This window comes from Acomys minous, assembly GCF_964271855.1.
Source record: "Acomys minous genome assembly, chromosome: 10".
In the NCBI taxonomy this organism is placed as follows: domain Eukaryota; kingdom Metazoa; phylum Chordata; class Mammalia; order Rodentia; family Muridae; genus Acomys; species Acomys minous.
This window is the reverse complement of record NC_140491.1, coordinates 50,576,634-50,600,880: the sequence shown is the minus strand read 5'-3', so window position 1 is coordinate 50,600,880 and position 24,247 is coordinate 50,576,634. Positions and strand designations below refer to the sequence as shown.

The window sequence follows — 24,247 nt, the reverse complement described above, 5'->3', positions numbered from 1 at the left end:
GGGAAGGTCTTGGGTAATTAATAAAGAACGTCATTTTTTTTTTCTTCCTGGAAACAGTAGATTACAAACAGAGGAAATTTTGATAAGACACATGCTTTAGAAAGATCAGTCTGTGAGATGTAGTATGTATAAAGTCATATTAGAGTTACTAGTATTGTGAAGACACACCATGACTACGGCAACTCTTATACGGGAAAACATTTCATTGGGGCTGGCTGAGAGATTCAGAGGTTTAGTCCCTTGTTGTCATGGTGAGAAGCAGAGTGGTGGTAGACATAGTACTGGAGAAGGAGCCAAGAGTTCCTCATCGGGATCAACAGGCAGCAAGAAGAGGGAGAGACGCTCAGTCGGGCTTGGGCTCTTGATAGACCTCCACCCGAAATAGTATACTTCCTCCAACAAAGCCACACCCACTCCAACAAAGCCACACCCACTCCAATAAGGCCACACCCACTCCAATAAGGCTAAACTCCTAATAGTGCTTGCTGCTCTCTCTGAGCCTATGTGAGCCATTTTCATTAACACCAACACAGAAGTCTGTTACAGTATTATTGAGGGGTAGATAGAGACTGAACTGAGGCATGGGCAGTGCAGAAAACAAATTTGGGTGTAATTAGGCCTAACTTAGAGATTAGAATTCTCTGGTGTTTGGTTGTGTTTATGGGTTAAGGGTGCTTTTAGTTGAAAGCAGCAGAAACCAAACTTCAACTGACTTAAGCAATAAAGAAACTTTGACCCACTTAGCTAAAAATAACCCAGGTAAGGGATGGCTACAGGACTGATTGGTTCAACAACCTAGTGAGGTCATTAAAAACTTCCTTCTTTCACAGTTTTGCTGCTTTTTCTTTGCTTAGTATTAGTTTTCTGGTCAAGTCACAGTTGCCAGCAACTGCTGTTTTACCTTTTGTGTCTAGGAAGATATAAGAAGAAAGTCTTTCTTGGAAGCTCTTTTTAGAAAGGATTGGAAACCCCTAGGATCTCAAGCAGTAGATCCCCTTACCCATGCATAAATTAAAAATGGTGGCCAGGAAAGTGCACGAGGTTATCTCTCTTCAGATACAGACACATGCCCACTCCTAGAGCAAAAGTAGTGAGTTCCCCAAAGCCATGACATGGGTTATTTTGATAAAATTGTGGTGATTGCCCAAACTAAGCAGAATAGAGGCGGAGAAGGACATCACAACATCTACTAAAGGAAGACGCAAGAATGGCTCCTGATTCCCAGCCTCCAGCCTTACACGTTGGCCGAGCCATTCCTTCAGTGAGAGGACAAGGAAAGTCCGTCACTTTTGAGGGTGGTCTGGTGTTGTGGCGCTTTGGTGCAGTGAGTCTGAGACGACTCTGGAACCTCTGGATGGAGGGGTGCAGTGGGGCGCAGCGACTATGCCTCTTGGGCTCTGGGAAGAGATCAGGCATCATAATCGATTGCTGCTGAAATGATGGTGGTGGATGAGACCACCCTGCTGCGGTGTGTGGAGCATAAAAGGGGGACCAGAAACAGAACCTGGGAGGACATTGAAGACGGAGGCAGCCAGATCCAGAAGATTCCTGGGAAGTAGCAGGAGAACTGGGGTATATGGAGAAGGCAGGCAGGAAAATAGACCCTATCGCCAGGTGTGACATCAGTCTAAAAAGAGCCACAAGGACTGACGTGATAGGATTAGCAGTCAACAGTAAAGCGACTATGATAAGCAGCTTCCATATAGTGAAAGAGAAATTGAAGATAGGAGGAAAAAAAAATAGAACCTAAAGACTAAAATTACAACTTCTAAAATAAAACTTTTACTGGATAGGATTAGAACTCAGGGACAATTAGCCCTGAGCAAATTAAGGCAATCGAAAGAAAATTAAAAATAGTATGCCTGAAGACAGAGCAATAGAATCTCTCCAAAATAAGGCACGTTACACACATACACCAAAGAAAAAGTCCCTTGGATAGAATGTGGTCTGTGAAATAATACCAAATATTCTAATATTTGTGTAATTGCAGCTTCTGGTAAGAAAGCAGCCATCAGGAGTGTAAAAGGAACTTTTATTCACCTGTTTCAGTTGTTGCCTTCTGCTAACCTAGGCCTAGCCTCCATTCAATCTAATCTACACCCAGAAGGTTTTCAGCCTCTGAGACTTACTGCTTAATAAGCTCACCCTTACTTGTTCTTTCTGAGCTCTGGGCTGGCTGGTTCAACTCAGCTGTTCTGGCTCAAACTCCTCTCCCAGCTGACTTACTCAATCTGGCTTCTCTCTCAGCCGCTGAATTACTCTGCTTGGCCTCACGCTAACTCCAGCAGTTTTCTCTAATTTTCTCGTTCTATGCCTCACTCTGCCTTCACCTGTGTCTAGCTTGTTCTCGCATTAAACCTCTCTATAAAACTCTCCCAGTAAACTGCCTTCTCTCCCTCCGCCCCCACCTCTCTCTCTCTCTCTCTCTCTCTCTCTCTCTCTCTCTCTCTCTCTCTTTCTCTCTCTCTCTCTCTTATTCTCTCTCTCTCTCTCTTATTCTCTGTGTTGATCCCTTAAGTAGCTTCCCTTTCCTCCCTGTTCTCATGAGAGTTGGGCATACCCTATTCTGTCAAATCTTTCTCTGATTTGTCACTTTCTTTTTCTGCCTCTCAATTGGACATCACTTTCAAACATGGGCGCTTCCTTCTTCAAACTAACTTTACCTTCATTGTTTGGGATTAACGACATGTGCCACCATGCCTGGACCTAAGCTTTTCTTTACCAGAACCTTACTGTATACCAAGCTGGCCTTGAACTCAGTTCTGCTTGCCTCTTTCTCCTGGATTAAAGGCGTGTTTGTATTTAGCTGGATCACACAGACCTAGAAGGTCTTTGGATGTGATCTCTCGCCAGAACAGCTATGTTCTGAATTCAAATTCCTCTACACAGCAGTGTGACACAAAGGTTATTTGAAGAACCATGTCTGACAATACTTTACTGTTTAGGGAAAATTATAAACCCACATATTTGAAAAGCTTAATGAACCCTAACCAGGGTAAATGCACACACATATAAAAAGCCACCACAGGACGTGTGAGATGGTTCAGTGGAGTAAATGTGCTTGATCCCAAGCCTAACAGCCTGAGTGCCAAAAATATAAATATATACCATCCCCCTTCATTAAAAAATAGTTTAAAGATAATTTAAAGCAAAAACAGCAACACTGTATGAGACTGTAACTTGTGCAGAAGAAGTAAAATGTTTTGCAACAAATAACTCTATTTGGATTGAAGGAGGAAACAGAATCGGATGGTTTAGATTGGAGTTAGTTAGCAGAGCATACCCTGAAGTGTAGGATAGCTGTCAGAAATAAACCGAACACGGATACACAAAAGCGAAGATAAAATGAAAGGCTAATCCTAAAGCAAGCAAACACTGGATGGAAAAGCAGAAACACAGAAGTTATGTCCTTAATAACCATGGAGCTGACACATCTGCTCTGGACTCTGATTTAAGATTTAGAGGAAAACAAGTGTCTATCCTGTTTAAAGATGGTCCAGGTTCTGCATGGCTCAGTCTGTGCAGAGCAGCCAGGAGCCAACAGCAGCTTCATGAAATAGACTATGTTTCTCAGATTCAGGCAGCCCCACAGAGTGCACAGAATCTGTCCAGCATGCCAGCAACAGAGACAAATACACTTAGTGATAAGTTCATCTTTTAGATAAATGTCGCTGTTTATTCCTGTAAGTTTTCCCTTTCCCTTCTTTCTCTCTTCCTTACTATTACTCTGTGTGTGGCCACTAAAGAGCAACTTTGTAAAACTGATTCTCTTCTTCCATTTTCACATGGTTTCTGGGACTCACACTCAAGTCACCAGACCTTCAGAGCTAGCTCCTTTCCTTGCTGAGCTGTCCCTCTGGCTCCTTTTTAATTTCTTGTTTTGTTCAGACACAGTGTCTCTGTGTCTGGCTTGTCTTGAACTTACTGGCCTCAGACTTGATATCCATATGCCACCATGCCCAACTCCAGTTTTTTCTTGGAAGGATAAAATACATGCAAATGCTTAGCATAATCCCTAGGCTATAGATATAGTGAGTAGTAAGCATTTTATAATATGTTGGTCTGAGCCACAATAATAAAGTAGCTATGTAGTGGAAGTTTTGGTTATTTTATGTAAACATGTTTTGTTTGATCACAAGAAATTGCCTTTAACAGCCTCCTAAGAGGGTTTGTGGTCTTTGTCTACTGGGAACTGCTTTGGGGGATGGGACATGGTCTTTGCCAGCTAGAAAACATCCTTGTGCAGATTCTGAGAGGGTATAAATAGGAGTCCAGAGGAAAAGAGAGAGAGAGAGAGAGAGAGAGAGAGAGAGAGAGAGAGAGAGAGAGAGATATCGAGATCGTTTAAAGGTGTTCCTAAAGAGAAATGCTCCGGAGAAACCTTTGAGAAGGCTGTTGCTGTTTGTTGTTTAGCTGGACTGCTGGAATCCTGGTGAAGAAGAGTAGAATCCTCCCGGGAACTGAGTCTAGCAAGGCCTACATGTTCTGCCCCTACTAACCTTCTTTCTCTCCTACATGGGGTCAGTGGGTTGGAAGAGAGGTAGAGGCATTAAAGAACCCCAAATAAAGTAGGTTAGAAAATAGAAGCCCAGGGGCTGGAGAGATGGTTCAGATGTTAAGAACACCTGCTGTTCTTCCAAAGGTCCAGAGTTCAATTCCCAGCAACTACATGGTGGCTCACAACCATCTGTGAGATCTGGCATCCTCTTCTGGTGTGCAGGCATACATGCAAGCAGAGCACTGTATGCAGAATAAATAAATAAATAAATATTTTAAAAATAGAGGCCTGCACAGAACAATACAACTTATATAATTGCTGTAAACACAGGTGTAGAAATCAAGGCAATGTCCATGTCACCTATGTTGTGTATATCAGGATCTATGAAGCCCTGTTTGAAACTGTGTCTTTACCTTCACAGTATAGTTCAACACAACTCTTCAAAATTGCTAAGCCTTGAGCTGGGTGTGGTGGTGCACACCTTTAGTCCCAGCACTGGAGTCAGAGACAGGTGGATCTTTGCAGAACGTGTTCCAGGACAGTCAGGGCTACACAGAGGAACCCTATCTCAAAAATAAATAAATAAATAAATAAATAAATAAATAAATAGGCAAGCCTTTGCATTCAGGACAGTTCTGTCATGGAAAATGAATGCACTTACAAATCTTATCCATTCAGCCTCCAGTTATAGCTACGTATCTATGTCCCCTTAGCAGCAGCTCAGCTTTTTGCTGTGCCATCTGACTACGTAAGAATCAACTAAAATTCTGTCTCTTTTCTGTCCTCAAAGAAACACACAATGTTAGGATCTGAGTAGATCTTTAATGAGGACATGGTGTCACTGAGCTTTCCATTAAGGACAACAAATGCCCCTGATAGGCCTCTGAAAAGAGAAAAAGAGTCATTTGGGCTCACGGTTTTGGTGGGTTCAGTGTCTGCTCCGTTGTCCTGATTGCTTCTCTGCCTGTGTGAGGCTGCACATTATGGTGCACAGTGAAGCTGCTCACTTGAAGCCTGGAAGGTGCTGTTGGCCCCGCCTCCTACAGCCGCACTGCCATCGCCACAGCCCCCACTCTGGGAAGCAAGCTTTTACCACATGGGCCTTGAGGAGACACTTAAGATTCAACCTATTCTAAAACAACATTCACTGAATAGAATTTTCTGGTAAACAATCCAGGGTTAACTGGGCATACCAGTCTCTTCTTGCAACTTGAGGAATAATTGCAAACTAACTTTTCTTCTTTCGTGGCAATGTTTTATCACCTTCAAATGAACGTATCTTTGTATCTTCTCGGGTTTACAGTTTAAAAGAATTCCAAGTGGACTTCTTCCTTTTGGGACCAGGAAGATGGAGACCACATTATGTTGAGCTGCTTGACCTTCTGAGTGACAGTTTTGTAAGCCTGTGTTCATTTTGATGTTCAAATTACAAGTAGTTTTTCTCTCAGAACTCCAACTTTCCAGCATTGCTTCCCGAAATAAAAGTGTTCTCTCCTAATATCCACAAAGTCTCCAAATAGCTCATAGTCAGCATAGAGCGTGCTCCTATTTTAAACCTGCGAATGGCACACAATTTGAAGGCTTGGGCTTCCACTCAAAAGATTTGTAGGCCCCAAATGCTGTCTGTGACATTTTAGATATATTTGGAAAATGTCAAAGACAAGCTCGTTAAGATTTTACTGTTTTAAAAGAAAATTCTTGTACAACAAGGAATACAGCCCGGGTAGTCTCAGCATTAGAGAAAATAGCATGTACACGAGCAGTTGATTTAGAACGTCAAAAGATAGTACGAGGCTGGTCCTGACGGCACACACTCATGATCCCAACGCTTGGCAAGCAAAGGCAAGAAGATTACAAAGCAGAAGCCAGACTGGACTATTATGTAGTTAGACCCTGTCTCAATGAACAAAACAAACTATGAAATGAGAGACATGGCGAATTCATGAAGGAAAGACACAGTTTTCCATCCTTAAAGTTGACTTTTTTATGTTTCTGCCAATGGACTAATTGGTTGGTTTCTGTTTCGTGCAGCCCAGGCTATCCTTGTGCACCTGGAGACAGCTTTGAACTTCCGATCTCCTCCTGCTTCCTCTCTCCAGGTAACAGCATTAATCGCCACCACAGATCTTGTGTTTTTTTAAACACAAAAATCTCATTTTCCCCCTGACGCACAAGGGAGTACATTAACCAAAAGCAAATCATATAAAGACTGAGGGGAAGGCTGTCCCCTCGACTGCATACATGTATATGTATGCATTGTTTTGTTTTGTCTCGGTTGCATAAGCTGTGGGTACAGAAACTGGCCCATTATCCTCTCCTCCCAAACCCCTTTTAATCCAGTAAATAAAGTAAAATCTTTTATGGGCAGTTTTTAAGAAATATGCCTAAGGAATAGCAGGAATGTAAAGAATAAAATAATCAATTTTACCTGAGGATGCAGTCAGAAAACTAAGCCAGAGAAAAGGTAGCACGTTAGGCACAGGTTATTGTGTAGTTTAAATACTGATTTCTGTACACCCCCACCCCCAACCCCACCCCATGTCTGGTTGCATGCTTTGTTCTGAGAATTTACTGTCTAAATGTTGTGTAAACTTTGCTCCCCAGTTGTCCCCCTGATATGACAGTGAATCAGCTTCCAATCGCTGAGCAGGGAAGAGAATAGGGCTGCACTTCCTGCCAGCCAGGGGAGGAGGAGTTAGAGGAGGAAGAGAGGATTCAGCCATGGGTAGAGGTTTAAGGAGGATCAGGAGGAAGGAGCTGGAGCTGAGGAAAGCTACAGAGTGCAAGTGTCACTGGGTTGCTTGCTGTGAGTGAGACAGAACAGCACGGAGGGTTAAGAACAGACTTAAACTGCTCAAGATTGTGTTGTGAAGCTTAATTTTAAACAAATATAAAAGACACTTCAGTTATTTGTGTGATAGCCAGGTTAATAAATAAGCTAAGAGGGGCTGGAGAGATGGCTCAGTGGCTAAGAGCACTGCCTGCTCTTCCAAAGGACCTGGGTTCAATTCCCAGCACCCACATAGCAGCTCACAACTGTCTGTAACTCCAAGATCTCATGTCTCACACCAACGCACATAAATTAAAGTTAAATAAAATGTTTAATAAAGAAAAAAAGAAATGAGCTAAGAGAAACAAATTAAAGTTAAATAAAATGTTTAATAAAGAAAAAAAGAAATGAGCTAAGAGAAACAAACACGTTTTAACAAATAACCTCAACAGTAGCAATCATGCTGGAGCCTAGGAAACAAGCAGGTGCTAAGCCGGCGGCCGGTGACTAACAGAAGGCTTAGCACAGCTCCTGGTCAGGAAGCCCAGAAGGATGAAAGAGCTGGGCTGCTCAGAGTGCATGTGGATGGTGACACAGCACCAAGGTCCTGCATGGCCTCTTATTCCAACAAGTTTGGCAATAGGATCTGTTGAAAGATTTCTGACAGAGGAGAGAGTTCAAACCGTATTTGTGTTTGTGTGGAGTAACGAGCTGAGACTATACAACAGAAGCCACTGGTGGTGACTCACATCTTTAATCCGAGGGCTTGGAAGGCAGAGGCAGGCGCATCTGTGAATTTAAGGCCAGCCTGGTCTAGAGAGTGTATTCCAGGACAGCCAGGACTCCATAGAGAAACCCTGTCTCAAAAAATCCATACACACACACACACACACACACACACACACACACACGTATATATGTTGCATCATTCTATTGTAATTTTTATTTATCTTTTTATGATTAAAGAAACCAAACAGGTTTAGAAAAAATGTTGGCCATTTGAAAATTCTTCTTCTGAAGGGTCTAAAATGTTGTCTATTTTGTCATCTTTTTTTCTTACTGATGGGAGTTCTTTATATATACCGTGTGTGTGTGTGTGTGTGTGTGTGTGTGTGTGTGTGTGTGCACGCGCGCGCGCGCGCGCATGCATTGAATACATATTGTACTCTAGTTTTCTCCTACACAAAGGTAGTACAAATGCAGATTCTACACTCAGTGGTTATAGAACTCAGGGTTTAGGGCTCTTGGGGGAATTTTTTTCTACCCACAGTTCAGGACAGAAAGCAAATTATTGGCTGCCAGTCCAGTCTGGTAGTTGACTCTGTTTTGCACAGGTACTTGGAAGTCTAGGCTTTAGCACAAATCCCAATCTAAGCTCCAACTGCAGCTGCAAGGACACATTTTCTTTCCTTGTAGGATATTAAAACCCAGTCCCAGCCAGGCGATGGTGGCGCATGCCTGTAATCCCAGGACTCGGGAGGCAGAGGCAGGCGATCGCTGTGAGTTCGAGGCCAGCCTGTTCTATAAAGTGAGTCCAGGACAGCCAAGGCTACACAGAGAGACCCTGTCTCAAAAAAACAAAAAAACAAAAACAAAAACAAAAACCTGGTCCCAGAGCCTGAACCTTTTATTGCAGGCTGCTGGCTTTGAGTGTTCCCCGTACATCTCAGCCGCTGACTGGGATGGCCCTTCTCAACTTCACTCCTTTTGCTACCACATGCACCACAGTTCTGTGTATTTATTTATTTATTTTTATTTTTATTTTGGTTTTTCGAGACAGGGTTTCTCTGTGTAGCCTTGGCTGTCCTGGACTCACTTTGTAGACCAGGCTGGCCTCGAACTCACAGCGATCCACCTGCCTCTGCCTCTGGAGTGCTGGGATTAAAGGCATGCGCCACCCAGCCCGGCTCAGTTCTGTGTATTTATATCAGGTTAGTTTGCTCTGACTGTCATGATGTAGGATCCTTCCCCCCCTTCCCACCCCCCTTCCCCCCCCAGTTCTGAGGATTGGGCCCAGCTCCTGAGGAAAGATGGACACCCACTGTACCAGTGTGTCACACTCCTAGCCCATGGAAAAAAACTATTGGTGATTCATTTTTTAAAAAACTATGTCAAGCAATTTGCTACAACTTTCTATCTTATTTTTCCAAAATGTTTTACTAACACTTTAAATCATATGCCTGACTGGGTAAAGTGCTGTTTCATAATACTTGGACAAAAGAGACACTTATGCTCTGTTATGTATTAGCACATGTAGAGAAAAACTATGGGTATTTGGCACATTGTTGGGGAATGGTGTCTGCTTGATACAGGCTAGCATCATCTGAGGAGAGGGAACTCCAGCTGAGACACTGTTTCCTAAGGCTGGGCCGTAGGCAAGCCTGTAGAGCATTTTCTTAATTAGTGATTGGTGGGAGTGTGGGGCAGCTCACTGTAGGGGGGCCATCCCTGGCCTGGTGGTCCTGGGTTCTCTAAGTGAGCAGGCTAAGCAAGCCGTGGGAGCAAGCCAGTAAGCAGCACCCCTCCACGGCCCGCTGAATCACCTCCTGCCTCCAGGTTCCTGTCTGCTTGACTTCCTGTCCTGACTTCCCTCAGTGATGAACTACAATGTGGAAGTGTAAGCCAAATAAACCCTTTCCTTCCCAACTTGTTTTTGGTCGTGGTCATAGCAATGGTACCCTACGATAGCAATACTGGATGGGGAAGCTGAGGAGAGTTTAGGGTCCTACCTTACTTAAATTTGATGAGTTAAGGGAATAAAATAAGTTCGGTTCTGTTTCATCCCTCCAGCTACGTGGAGATCCAAATAACCTGTTAATTCCCTCTAGTTCTGCCCCTTTAGTTATTCAAGTAGAAAGCTACTGCTTTAATACTTTTCTTTATTTCCTTGTAATCCCTTCATTAACCCGCAGAGCGACTCCAGCAGCTTGAGCCCCTTTGTTTAAGCTGTGCCTCTCTGGCTTCCGCATCCCCGCGCTCCGGAGCTCCAGCTCGGCGGTTTCCTCCAGGGAGTCTCCCTTGCAGCTTGATTTCCTGCCGCGCTCCTCGCCAGCCTCTCTTACTAGTGCCGCCCCCACAGTTACCGCTGAGATGAGTTGCTGCCCAGCTCCACCCACTGTGCCTCGTAGAAGGTTCCCAGCCTCCCTGCTGCCCTGAGTCACCGCACGCCCCCTTCTGCTGTTAGCAGCCAGGGCTGCTGTCATAGGCCTCCACTCTATTCTGATAAAATCAGATTCACAGATTAGCACACAGGCAGTTCCATTTGCTACAGTCAGCCACCCTGAGCTTTAACCGCCGATAGGAGATTTTCTATAAAAACAAATAAAACCCAAGTGCTCTTCTAAACCCTTTTCATTATTGAAAAATTTAACATACACAGGAAGAGCAAGCATAGACCAATGACCCACAAGTGCCCGACACTCACCTTCAACAGTTCCGAATAGTGGTCAATCTTGTTCTGTTTCTGCCTCTACCACACCCACTGGTTAATTGAACTCCAAACGCTGTGTAACTTCTTTTATATCTGTATATGCCACTCTTAAAAAGGAAGCAGCCCTTTTAAACTATAAAATCATTATCACATCTGAAAATAAGAACACCAAGTAATTCCCTAATATTCTCAAATATCCTGGTTTTCCTGGAGATCTTCTTTTACTCACTGTGTGGTTTTGCTTGCTTGTTTGTTTGCTTGTTTTTCTGTATGTGAGAATTCCAAAGACTATATAGAGACAGTGAAAAAAGTGAATGATACAGAAATGGGAGAGGTGGTGAAAAACATACTCTCCTAAAAAGAAAAAAGCCATGTATCTGAGATGATCACTGTAAAACAGATGCCTAAATTTTTATTTCTGACTGGCCATATTTAACAATAGTTAAGCAGTACCTTCCTCACAGAAAACAAACTCTAAGAAAGCCCTGCCAATCACAAGTAGCTTTAGTAATCATTAAAAATAAAAGTAGGGGGGGGGGGAAGCGGTGGAGAGATGGCTCAGTGGTTAAGAGCACTGCCTGCTCTTCCAAAGGACCTGGGTTCAATTCCCAGCACCCACATGGCGGCTCACAACTGTCTGTAACTCCAAGACCTGACACCCCCACATCAACGCACATAAAACTAAAATTAAATAAAATATTAAAAAAGAAGAATAAAAGGGAATTTAGTAAAAGCCTTATTCTGTTTAAAGCAGTGAGGTTGCTGTAAAATAAGAACACGTCATTTCAGAACTTTTATTTACGCAGTTTCAGCATTTCATTATCCTGGTTGGGCTATGCACAGCTTTTGAGACTATTTTCTGGCTATGGTAAGCAGTCTGTCGCTGTTCAGTTTTCAACCACAGCTATCTAAGTTACTCTCGTGTACTTCAGTTCCAGATTCCAACAGATTATTCGACTGTGGAATTAGCCTAGGCTACTAAGAGGGTCATGTGTATCAGAACATGTGTAGTTATTCTGGAGAGACAGATCCTGTGAGTGGCTGCAAGAGGCAGTGAGGGGCTGGGTGAGTGATGCTGTGTAATGTTAAACTTAAGAGTCAGATCTGAGAGTTGGGAGTGGTCCTTAGCTGGCAGTCACTGATGCCTCTCACTCCTTAAAAAAAAAAAAAAAATGTCTGCTGTGTCGTAATCATGGAGCAAATGCCAAATGCCTTCTGGGATGTTCTGATCTTGCCAAGAGTACCCTCTTCCCTGAGCTCTTATCTACCCTGTGGGAAAGCTTTGGAATTTCCAAGTCTCCAGCTGGCCACACCTACATCCTGGCTACCCAACCCTAACAAGTGTCTCTGCTTCAAACTGCCTGGTGTAGTTTGGAGGGAAAATGCCCAAGGGAAGGGGATACTTAGAAGAGGTGGTATATGTGCCTGTTTTTATTTATTTTTTTATCTGTAACACAGAAATGGCTGGTAGGGTTCTGTTGGTGTCAGATCAGTGGGCAAAGCAGAAGTGCTGCACAGTAAGAACCTCCTCCTGTGCCTGTTGAGCAATGGGACTGATAGGACACAGAATAAGCTCTTTCATAACTCGTAGCTCAGCCAAACCTTTGTTTGTGCAATTGCTAGATTTAATTGTTCAATACAGCCACAAATGCATCCCACTTAATGAGATTATTTCACTGTCTCAAACAATTTGCTGAGGCTCATTCTTCCAGCCGTAGCTGTTCACCCTCTCAATTTCTAAATTCTAATAAGTTATTCAGCTGGAGGATTAGATTTGTGCTAATGGCTGAAGACAAATAGATGGTATTTGGACACAAAGAAATGGAATGCAGAGTGTAAATACTTTACAATATTACCCAAGTATGAAATGAGTTAAGGTGTTAAGCTTTATAAACATAACCGCTGGGAACTTGTACTGATAACATGGTGAGTTCTGGACTTGGCTGTTGACATATTGGCCACTCGTGAGCAAAAAGGCAAACATTTGTACATGACAATGCCGGCAAACCGGTTGGCTTAGAGAAAAACCTTTAAAGCTATCTTTGCAAATGGAACAGAGAAAATGGAGCCAAATCACATAATGAGAAAAAAACAAAAAGAAGACCGTGTATCACTAGTTGTATAAGGCAAAAGTGTTAAAAAAGGCTTGAGACCATCTACCCAGTAGTCACCCAGGATCCCGTGAGCCAGAGTAGATTGGAGCTGCTAATAATAAATGAGAAGAAAGAGGAAGGGGAGGAGATGCAGCAGCGGTTACAGGACGAAAGCTCACAAAATTTACTAGTAGGCGAGTTTAATTTTCAACTCACTTAAGTACATATGAATCTGTCATCCCCCGGATCGAGGGAGACTAGAAGCAACAGCAGTGCTTTCCCAGGCTGTATAGATGCTAACGCTGTGCGTTAGCCATGTACGGGGGGGGGGGGGGGGGTGATCACATGAATGGGTAATTTGAATTGCTGAGTAGGTAACGTAGTTAGTTCATCTCATTTTATATACGAGAAACCTGAGACAGGAGATTTGTCCAGTAATAGCTGGCGGGGTCCGGATTCAAACATGAATGTTTTACCAGAGCCCCACATCTAGGGAAGGATGGCACACCCCCGAGGTACAGCAGGCCTGAGGGAGATGAAGGGGTGGGGTCTACGCCCTTGACAGTTGCTAAACGGCTGACTAACTTTCCACTCGTGCACAGTTAGTAGACAGTGGTTCTGGAATTGGAGTCTTAAGTCTGCCTAACACCCAGGCTAACTTTCTCCTGTGTCTCAGTAACAACCCCCGCAACAAACATAGTCACTTAGAAAGCATTCTCTTCAATACAGAAGGGCAGCGGCTACCCTGAACCCACCACACCAGAACGCACTGGGGCCTTTGTGGTTGAATGCAGGGCAAGCAGAGCAATCGTGAATGTCAATAGTGAATAGTGAATAAGTGAGTGTGTGAAATGAATGCCCCAGTCAATCATCAAGCAGTGGGCATGTATTGTTGAGTCTTTGTTTAGGAAAGCAGGAGAGTGAGTTTACATGTATATTTTTAAAAGTTAAAAAAAAAATTTTTTAAACCAATGAAGGTTTAGAGGAATGAGCTTAAAGTTGTAGATGATTCTCCTGTGTGGAATTCCTCTTTTCTAAAGTATTAGATAAAGATTTTTATGCCGGAAAAATCATACAAACAGATATTCTGATTACAAATTAACATTATTTTGTGTCACAGAAATCAGCAAAAATAGCCCTCACCCTTTAATAACAACTTGGATTACATGTTAGTTCTGAATAAAATGATAATTTCAAATGACTTAAAATGGTTTAAAACATAACTTACCATGAGTCAAAGTGTTAGAAATTAAGTAATTGGATCCTCCTGATTATAATTTGTGACAATTAACAAATATTCTTTAAAAAAAAATACTGAAAGTTCACATAGTCGCACTAAGTAAGCAGGAATTTCTGAAAAGAATGATGTAGTTAATATTTCTTTCTTTTTTGTGGCTGGTTTTTTGAGATGGTCTCACTATGCAACCTTGACTGTCCTGAAATTCTATGTAGAGCTGGCTGGTCTTGAACTCACAGAGTTCCGCCTGCCTCTGCTTCCCAAGTGCTGGGACATCGGACATGCATAGCCACATGTGGCCTTTGATACGTCTTAAATGCGTGTTCAACTCTCCTTTGGATAGTTTTTCTTCTGTAATGGCCAGTCTCACAGTGGTAATCATGATTTATAATCTGAGCTATGAAAAGAGAAAAAGATAATCTGTGTTCACTGCAACTGTGTCTGATTTCTATCATTTAAACTCGATCGACACTGTTTTTAGATACATTACTATATAAATTAGAAAATGTTATTATTCAATCTATTCCTTTGAACTTTTGAAGAAATTCCTAGACAACCATATTAGCTATGTAAGACAATAATTTTTTTTGCCTATTGTACATTACTTTTATAGATATTCTTTTAAAGCCCTCTGCTGTGCTTAGAGATTTGATGTTCTGTTAATAAAAAATTTAATAATTTATAAACAGCAGTAATTTTTCAAGTGGTTAGATGATTTTAGACAGACAACATTCAAACAAACATAAATCATGCTCACATTTTGCTTATACTGAAGGAGTTCTGTGGAGGTAGTAGTTAACTTAATTTAGATCTATAGACATGTACCACTCAAAATGGTAATAATCAGACAAAAGCCATGGGAAAGGGTTTTGGTAAAGGCATTTTGGTAACTGTAGAAGTTGTTGAAAAATCCAAGCTTGGCGAGGTACCAGGCACTTAATAGCTCAGCACGCAGGAGACTAAGGCTTTGTTAGGATCATGGGCTCAAGGCCAACCTGGACTATACAATGAGACCCTGATTTTTAAAACAAACAAATGATCAAAAAACAAGAGGCAAGGGAACCAAGAAGCACATGTAGTTTAAAGATGAGAGAGAGTTAAAAAAAAAAAGCATTGTTTTCTTCCTAGACATTTATACCAAGGATGATATATGGGTGCAACTCTCTTTTTCAGATTTTGAGAGAGAGAGAGAGAGAGAGAGAGAGAGAGAGAGAGAGAGAGAGAGAGAGAGACAGACAGAGAGACAGAGAGAGAGGGAGAGAGAGAGACAGAGAGAGAGAGAGAGAGAGAGACAGAGAGAGAGAGAGACAGAGAGAGAGAGACAGAGAGAGACAGAGAGACAGAGAGAGAGAGAGAGAGAGAGAGAGAGCGTATGTGTGCCTGCATGAAATTATGTGCACCATGTGTGTAAAGGTGCCTTTGGAGGCCAAAAGAGAGCATGGGCTCCCTAGAATTGGAGTTCCAGACAGTTAGTTGTGAGCCACCTTGTGGGTGCTTGGAATGGAAACTGGCTCTTCTAAGAAAGCAGAAAGTCCTTTTAACCACTGAGCCGTCTGTCCAACTTTTAGTATTTCATTTAAACCCACATTAAACCATTAATTTGGTACTAATATTTTAAAATTACTTCAGAGGACAATAATCTGACTTTTTAGGGAAAAGCTTGCTTTTTCTTTGATTCTAAATGGTTTTAGCATTATCAGAGAATTTCCAAAAGTGAGCTCTGTGCTCATTGGAAGCCTAGAGTAGTGGCTGGGGTGCTGCCTCGATGCAGTGCACAAGCACGCGGACCCAAGTGTGATCCCCAGTGCCACCTAAATGCATGGTGGCGTGCACTTGTCATCTGGTGATGGCACAATGGGAACAGGGGCACACCTGACTCTTGCTAAGCAGGCAGTCCAGCGAGGTGGGCAGCTTCTGAGAAATGACATCTGAGGTTGACTTCTGACATCCACATGCGTGTGCACACACACGTGCACACACGCATAAGACACTTGTGCACACACACAATCTAGAACATTTCACTAATAAAGAGCAGTTTATTTTTGAATAGCTCTTTTTTCCCCCAGAAATATTCAGAGCCAGGTGGTACTGGCGCTTACCTTTACTCCTAGCACTCGGGAGGCAGAGGCAAGCAGATTTTCTGAGTTCGAGACCAGCCTGGTCTACAGATGGAGTTCTAAGACAGCCAGAGCTACACAGAAAAACCCTGTCCGGGGTGGGGGCAGGAAGAAAGGAAGAAGGAAACAAACAAGTAAATATTCTGCAATGTGGTTCTCGAATTCCAGCTTAGGCCTTCATCTAGTGAACTGATTAAAAATGCAAGTTAGGAAAAAAGTTTGTCATCCTCTGGGATAGAATTTCTATGATGCAAGGGAATGTTTTTCTTTCTCTTTTTGAAAACATTTACTCTAATTATATTTTCTGAGGAATTATTTAAATATTGAATCGGTATGATAGGCTTTGTCAAAGCAACAATTGCATAATTGGCTTAAAATAGTACTTTGTACAGGTAAGATGAAGCCTGGAGTATAAAAGCATGTAATAGCTGTTTTCTTCTCTGCAAAGAAAGGGAAGTGTGTTAGCAGTGAGTGTCGAGACAGAGCATACCGCCTTCCTGCTTGTCTGTAAAATGTTGGCAGGGATTCGATTTCATTTGCTTTCCATCTTCTCAAAAAGATCAATCTTTAAGTTTCCTTTCTTTTTCCTCTTTACTATTTTTAGTTGGCCTCAGTGAACAGTGCCATCTTCCCCGTCCTAGGACATATCTTCAATACTACAGCACCCGTGCCATTCTATGACACCGTTTTCTTTTTTTTTTTAATTTTTAAAATTAATTAATTGATTTAGTCACTTTACATCCCAACCATAGCACCCTCCCAGTCCCACCAGACCCTGATATTTTTAATGATGAGATCTGTCTTAGCTACAGTGCTATTTCTCTGAAGAGATACCATGATCAAGGCTACTTATAAAAGGAGGCATGTACTGGGGGCTTGCTTACAGTTTCAGAGGGTGAGTCCATGACATTACGGTAGGCAACACGGCGATAGGCAGACATGGTGTTGGAGCAATAGCTGAGAGCTTACATCTGACCCACATTCAGGAGGCAAGAGAGACAGGGTGTGTGGGAAGGACTGGGCCTGGCATGGACTTTTGAAACCTCGAAGCCCACCCCTAGTGACATACCAGGTCCTGCGAGGCCACACCTCCTAATGCTTCATATACGGTTCCACCAACTGGGAACCAAACACCAAAATATTTGAGCTCATGGGGACCATCCCCACTCAGACAGCTGTAAGATCACACCTCAACAGAAGAACTTTTTCTGACCATCCATGTATATATATATATAGATTGGATTTTGTTCTAGTGTAGTTTACTGTTGCTATGATAAACACCATAACCAAAAGCGACTTGGGTTGGAAAAGAGTTTATTTCATCTTGCAGATTACAGTCTATCTTTGAAGGAAATCAGGGAGGAACTCAAATCTAGAACTCGGAGGCTAGAACCATAGAAGAAGGATGCTTACGGCCCTTGCTCTCTGACTCGTATTCACCTAGGAATGGTACCACCCTCAGTGGACATATGCCACAAATATGTCCATAGGCCAATACGATACAGGCAGTGTCTCAGCTGAGGGTCCCCCCCCTTCAAGTATAAGAAGTTGACAACCAAGATTAGCCATCTCTGATTTAGAGCTTGTCCTAAAAGGCTCCAAATGCAATTCATATCAAGGTCCCAGAACTGACAGACTATTAATGTTTGTGTTTATGTCTTGTATTTTTATAGACGTAAGACATGATGCAAACTCACATAATCAGGGCCAACAGCCGAAGTGTCTTCAAGGGCTAGAAATGCCCTCTCCATGCAGCTTTCCCCATTGGCTGTTACTCTCCTTCTCTCTTCCCATTGGAGCTTCTTGAGAGAGGACTCTGTTGGCCTTCCATCTGCATGCCGCCCTTTCGTTCCCTTTCTCTTTTTCATTACAGTAAAATTTCATGACACAAAAGTTGCCATGTAAATCGATTTCAAGGGTTCAACTCTTGAGCCTTAAGCACATTCACACTCTAGAGCAGCAAGCACCTCTATCCCATTTCCATGTACAGTATATATGCATGTATATGTATCATGAATTCCTACATTTGTAGTTCATAAACTTTTATGTCTTGACAGAAAAGAAACACAGTGCAGTGCTTCAGAATTACTTGTGTGGGACGCTAATTTGAGGTGACCATTTAGGTAGATATAGAATATACAAGTCAGATATGGCGCTTCTGGGAGAAATAAATCCTCCCCCACTTCTTTTCCACTTGGAAAAATAGTTAACTCTTTGTTGTTGTTGTTGTTGTTGTTGTTGTTGTTGTTGTTTTGAGATAGAGTTTCTCTGTGAAGCCTTGGCTGTTAGTTAACTCTTTTTTTTTTTTTACTTAACTATTTCCCTCCTCTGACTCAAAGAAATCTATGACCTGAATACATTTTTGTGTGGTCTTTTAAATAACATCATAAAATGACATCTAGTAAGCTTAAATGGAATTAGAGAAATAGTTAAGAATTCAAATTTTAGACAGTATTCATTTCTTGAAACTTGATAGTTTCAAAGTTCACAAATATTAAAAAATATTGTACCACTTCTTTGAGAATTTTATGCACTGTTTTGATCATATCTCTTTCCACTCCTCTCCCAACACCCCCCCCCCCAGGTCCCTCTCCTCCCTACCTTCCCAAATTTTTATATTTTGTTTTGTGGTTTTTAATAACTCGCTTGAGTCCAATTTATGCTCCTGAATATACTCCTGGATACAGGGCCGTCCACTGGAGTGTAGTGGACCCTTAAAAAACAACTGAGTGCCAGGCATGGTGGCACACGCCTTTAATACCAGCAGAAGCAGGCAGGCAGATTGCTGTGAGTTGGAGGCCAGCCTGGTCTACAAAGTGAGTCGAGGACAGCCAGCCAAGGCCACAGAGAAACCCTGTCTCAAAAAACCAACCAACCAACCAATCAGCCAAACAAACAAACCAACTGAGTGTCTCTCCTTCAGCAGTCACCAACTGTCCATAGCCCCAGTTAGGGGTGGAGGTTTGTGAGCCCCTTCCTGCTCCATGCTAAAATATTGCCTGACTGATCATCAGGAATTATTTTCCCTCCCTTACATAAATAAACACTGTCTAACAATTAGAAGATAAAAAATACACATCAAAATATCATCATTACATCTATCCAATGGGCATGTGTACTGTCTTTGAATACTTGACTAAGTCAATCTGTAGGCAACTGTGTGGACCGCGACTGTCAGTTCTAAATGATCACAGTGAGCTGGACCCGGGCAGAGCAAGACCTTTTGCCACCCATACAGTCACCATCCGTGCTTCTGTTCTGTCCTCCTGCCTTCCTCAGTGTTCACTGCGGTGAGGCTCAGAAGCTTCAGAGTGCCCATTTCACAACCGATTTGTTGTGCTCAGCTAGTGGAACATTGACCCCGCCCCCTCCGCTGGCTCTCCTAGAAATGCCCTCTCCATGCAGCTTTCTCCATTGGCTGTTACTCTCCTTCTCTCTTCCCATTGGAGCTTCTTGAGAGAGGACTCTGTTGGCCTTCCATCTGCATGCCGCCCTTTCGTTCCCTTTCTCTTTTTCATTACAGTAAAATTTCATGACACAAAAGTTGCCATTTAAATCGATTTCAAGGGTTCAACTCTGGAGCCTTTAAGCGCATTCACACTCCAGAGCAGCAAGCACCTCTATCCCATCTCCAGAACATCTTCCCCAGTGGAAAGGCATCCATCCGTTAAACAGGAAGTCTCTCCCCTGAGCCTTGGCAGCTATCACTTTTACGTCCTATCTCCACGAATCCGATAGCCCTGGGTGCCTCACACGTCCTTGTGACTAGCTCATTTGAAGGCATCTTCTGCACTCATTTCTATCTCTCTCCTCTCTTTATTCTGACGTCATCTTCGTGGCATTATTTTGTGCTGACATTACCCTCTCCCCTGGCTTATCCCTTCTATCCCTGGTTGACTCTGACTCCACGTCCAACCCAGATTCATTTTCTGAACTCTAGGACTGGCCTAACATCTGTAGCTAGAGATCTCTACAGGAATGTTCCAGAGACCATGATGATAAAAACCAGACTCATCCCCTTTCCCTCTAGGGTTGCCACACCCAGAAGGGTCAATTGGTTCTCTTCAGCAGTCTCAGTTTTTCTACTCAGCGTGCCTAGTGCTGCTTGTCGGTTTGAGTACTGGACCAGTTCCGTCTCCACTCCAGCAACAGAACTGTCCTGTTCTCCTGCCAAATCTGCTTCTCTTTCTTTAGATTCAGCCTCAAGTGATGCCTACCTGCACCCATAGTCCCTTAACTGCTGAGATGCCGGCTCCTAACTTCAGCTGCTTTTCATTCCAGAAACTGTCCTTGTTGGAGAGAGCCTAAGGCCATGGCTGCTCAAGGCCATACTTTCTTGCCTAGGAGCACATCCATGATGGGGCCGCAGACAATCCTGCCTCTAGAGTTCTCTCATGGAGGCCTGAGGTGTGTGTTGTAACTGGTCGTAGCCCAGCTTGTCCTTCTGAAGCACTTAGGTTCTGCTTTGTTCCTTGACCCTACAGGCCTGGAGCTCTCAACATTGCTTGTTTGTTTCCATCACATCTCTATGCTGTGATCCCACAATTACCTGTTTATGCCAGCATCGATGCCTAAATATAGTCAGCGACTTGAGAACAGGGATTTCACTCTTACCATTTTGTCCTAACTGAATCCTTCTAAATAAACGACTGTGTAAATAAAAGCAAGAGAGGTTGCCATTTTTGAAAGCAGTGGGGGCGGACACATTCCTAAAATCAGTTCAGTCTTTCCTCAGCCATATTTCCTTTTGGAATAGCCCCATAAAATCCGAGTTACCTTTCCTTGGATATATTTTAGGTATGGCTTCAAAGGTCTGTTCTTGGAAGCCTGAATCAAATTCTCACAGCACTGTATACTAGTTGTGTGATTAGGGAAAATACCATAACTCTTCGTGTCTCAGTTTACCAGGATAATCTAGCCCATAGGTACTGCCAGGGGTGAGTGAATGGGGTGGCACTGTATACGGTGGTGCCGTATAGGAGTTACTTAGTAAACTTTTACTTCCCCTCTCTTCTCTTTCTTTTTAGATTGAATCTACCCTTCCATAAGAACTCGCAAGAAAGTAAATGACAGTAGTCCACTCATGCTGAGCCATCTCAGTAGCTCTCACCTCTTTTTTTCTCTCCTCACATGCCCAAATCCACCATCGCCTGCCACTGAGCTGATTTTAGAAGGGAAGCAAGTGATTAAAGGCATCTGCTCAACCATGCAAGTCCTTGCATGCTACAGGCTTTGTTGGTCATTTGTGAGACATCCAATATGCCAGTGGCAAGGGGTGTGGCTAGGCGTGTCTGCGAGTGAATCAAAGGTGAGTATGTGAGGCGAATGTAACATTGCCTGATGGGTTTCAGTGAGGAGGGGGAGGAGCCAAAATTATTAACTTGGGCCCCAGTGAAAGGTTAGAGTGTTGATAGCAAGGTCCTTCACATATAGAGGAGAGGAAAGAGACTCCTGAATAAAGTCAGGGGTTTGGAAAGGGCCAGTGTTATTCTTAGAGTCCTTCCTGCTGATTAGGGGTGTTGCGCTCCCTGGAGCAAGTTTGATCTTTGCCATCAGGACATCTAACTTTTTCTTGTTGTTTCTTCTTTGCACACGACTACTTAACAAACTGAGACCAACAGCAGCCAACTGCAACCAACAATCAACCATCAATCCACCCCACTTCTAGCATTTATATACTCTCTGAAAAGTCCCAAGGATTCCAAATGTCACACAGTCGCAGAAACTTATCTGTAGCTGGCAAAATCACTCCCCTGCTAGAGCACGAGGTATGTTATAGTCAGCTGCTGTTAAGCAGCCCCATATCTGACTAGAGTGACACAATGGTTTTGATTTTAGGAACCCCTTTTTGGTTTTAGGAAACTCCATTGATTGATGGATGTAGGACCCACTTCCTACCAATGAAATGCAAGGCCAGTTTCCATATTCCTGAAAATAAGGGCATGCTCATGTGATCTACTATAGCAGCAAAGCTGAGAAACAGTTTATTTTGATAAAAAGGATTATTGTAGTACAGTCAAGCTAGTGACATCAGTGTCCATGGTTTCCAGAAGTGGCATTTGTGTCCTGTGAAGTACAGAAAATATTAACCATAGCAACCCAGAAAAAACAGGCATGTTTGGCTGTTCCAATCTCTTGACTTTCCTTGGTTCTGATTCGTTTATTTTTCTTTTCCTTGCTTTTTTCTCCTTCCTTCTTTGTTCCTTCCCTTTTCTCTTTCTTCTTTCTCTCTTTATTTATTTAATATACCTACAGTATAGTTAGTAACTGTATATTATTTATAACAATGATAAATCCAGTTTTTGCCTTCTGATAGATACCATGCTGGGCATGTGCTAGCCTATGAGAAGCAACCTTTCCAAACAACTGTATGTGAAGCAATGTTTTGAAACACATATTCTTCTCAGCTCCATCTTGAGGCAAGTTGGGTACCCTTTCATCTTTCTACAACGTGACATCCAGACAAGGATCCGGAGAAGCAGAGCTTAAAAGGAGGCCAGCCGTTCAGGTGGGACACCGCGAGCCGGGGCTTGATGACCACATGCGTCTTCTCACCAGAACCTGTTCTCCTGGCATGCCTGCCCAAAGTAAGTGCTCCAGTCAAGTGCGGAGGCGGTCATGTGGGACGACTGTGGGTGAGACTCTCTGTCCCGAAAGTCCTTCAGCCTCTGTGCACACTAGGACATTTGAAGAGCACTTTCTGTACCCTGCACGGGATATTTTTAGAGCCGAGGCTGCCTCAAAGTAGAAAATAAAACTCAACAGGATTTTTTAGCTTGTTTTTAATTTCTATGTTTCCTTGGCAGCTGTAATATTATACATAGTAAATATCTAGGGTAAACCAAATGGTCACATGGAAAAATGATATTTCACACCTCTATTTTGGAATTATGTGCAAAATTTGCCACATCCCTCATGTTGAATATCACATAAATTGCTAACCAGTTCAGTGTGGTGAACTACAATTAAATTATTACTCATTGTCCTATTGCATAGAAATATTTGATTTCTCAACTCAGATACAATATGTAGTAAAGGTTGCTGCTTCATAAGTATTTTATCACTGACTTATGCAAAGCTGAGAAAATCAGATTAACAATGGCTTCAGAGTGAACAACTGGAGAAATTAAATCCTCTGTCAGAAGCAACAAAACAAATATAAAAAGTAAAAATTTTTAATAGAAGAACAAAACTAAAAGGCCTCAGCTTCTCAGTTACGGGCACTAAAATCCTGGAGCCTGTGGCATATGTTAGCCATGTTAAAAGTCTCCCTTGGGGCTACAAAGGCACACTGACTCAAGCAGCTGGCTGGCAGCAGGACGCCCCACATCTTTACTTTTTTCCTCCCTACGCTCCCTCCCTGCTTCCTTCTCAAGCCCCTCCCCTTTTTCCGTCTCCCGCTTCCTCGTCTTTTGTTGCAGTCTTCAATCCTGATGCTCTTTCTTTTCTCCGTATCTCATTCTCCTCAGTTGTCTCAAGGTAAAGCTCACAGTGGCTATTAACAGCGCATGGTCTGAAAGCAGATTAAGGCTCCCCGTTCTGGCTTTCCATTGGCTAGCTGAGCGATCTTGAGTAAGCCACTTAACCTTACCTGATGCCTTTAGTGTGTTTTTAGATCAAGGTTCAGATGGGGAAACAGCACAGTCCCTCGGGAGACACCGGGAAATGGAAGTCTGAAGAGTGATCCAGGGTGGGTGAGCAGGCTGAGGAGGACGTCGGTTCGTTAACACGGCAGACAGATCCAGCTGGGGAAAGGGAGCACGGAGAGAGCTGATGGAGAGCCAGCGGAGGATTTCACATGCATGCACGAGGTGATGCTGCTTGTGATCAGTGGGGCCTAAGGTCTCAGAAGCGGAGTCATCTCCCCGGCCCTAAATCCAAGCACTTTAAACACAGCTTACCACAGCTCACTCAAAGGCAACAAAGGGCGTGTCGCATGAAACCTGGACAAGCTACAAATGTCCTTCATGGTTTGGGGGTAATTCTAATGGTCAGAAAGAATTTGGTATGGCACAGGTTAGACAAAGTAGCCTTGACCAAGCCAAGAAAAAGTTGGGATAATTAGTGAAGAGGATGAAGAAAAGTTAAAGTTAGTTTATAAC

At 42.9% G+C, this 24,247-nt stretch overlaps 1 long non-coding RNA gene across 1 annotated transcript in view; it reads left to right on the top strand.

Annotated features, from left to right (window-relative positions):
• Positions 1 to 6,175: 6,175 nt before the first annotated feature.
• LOC311607029 overlaps positions 6,176 to 24,247 on the top strand; it is a 39,113-nt gene continuing 21,041 nt past the window's right edge. The window contains exons 1-3 of the long non-coding RNA XR_014782507.1: positions 6,176 to 6,597; positions 21,173 to 21,453; positions 22,553 to 22,732. This is a non-coding gene — a long non-coding RNA (uncharacterized lncRNA). The remainder of the gene's footprint in view (positions 6,598 to 21,172; positions 21,454 to 22,552; positions 22,733 to 24,247) is intronic.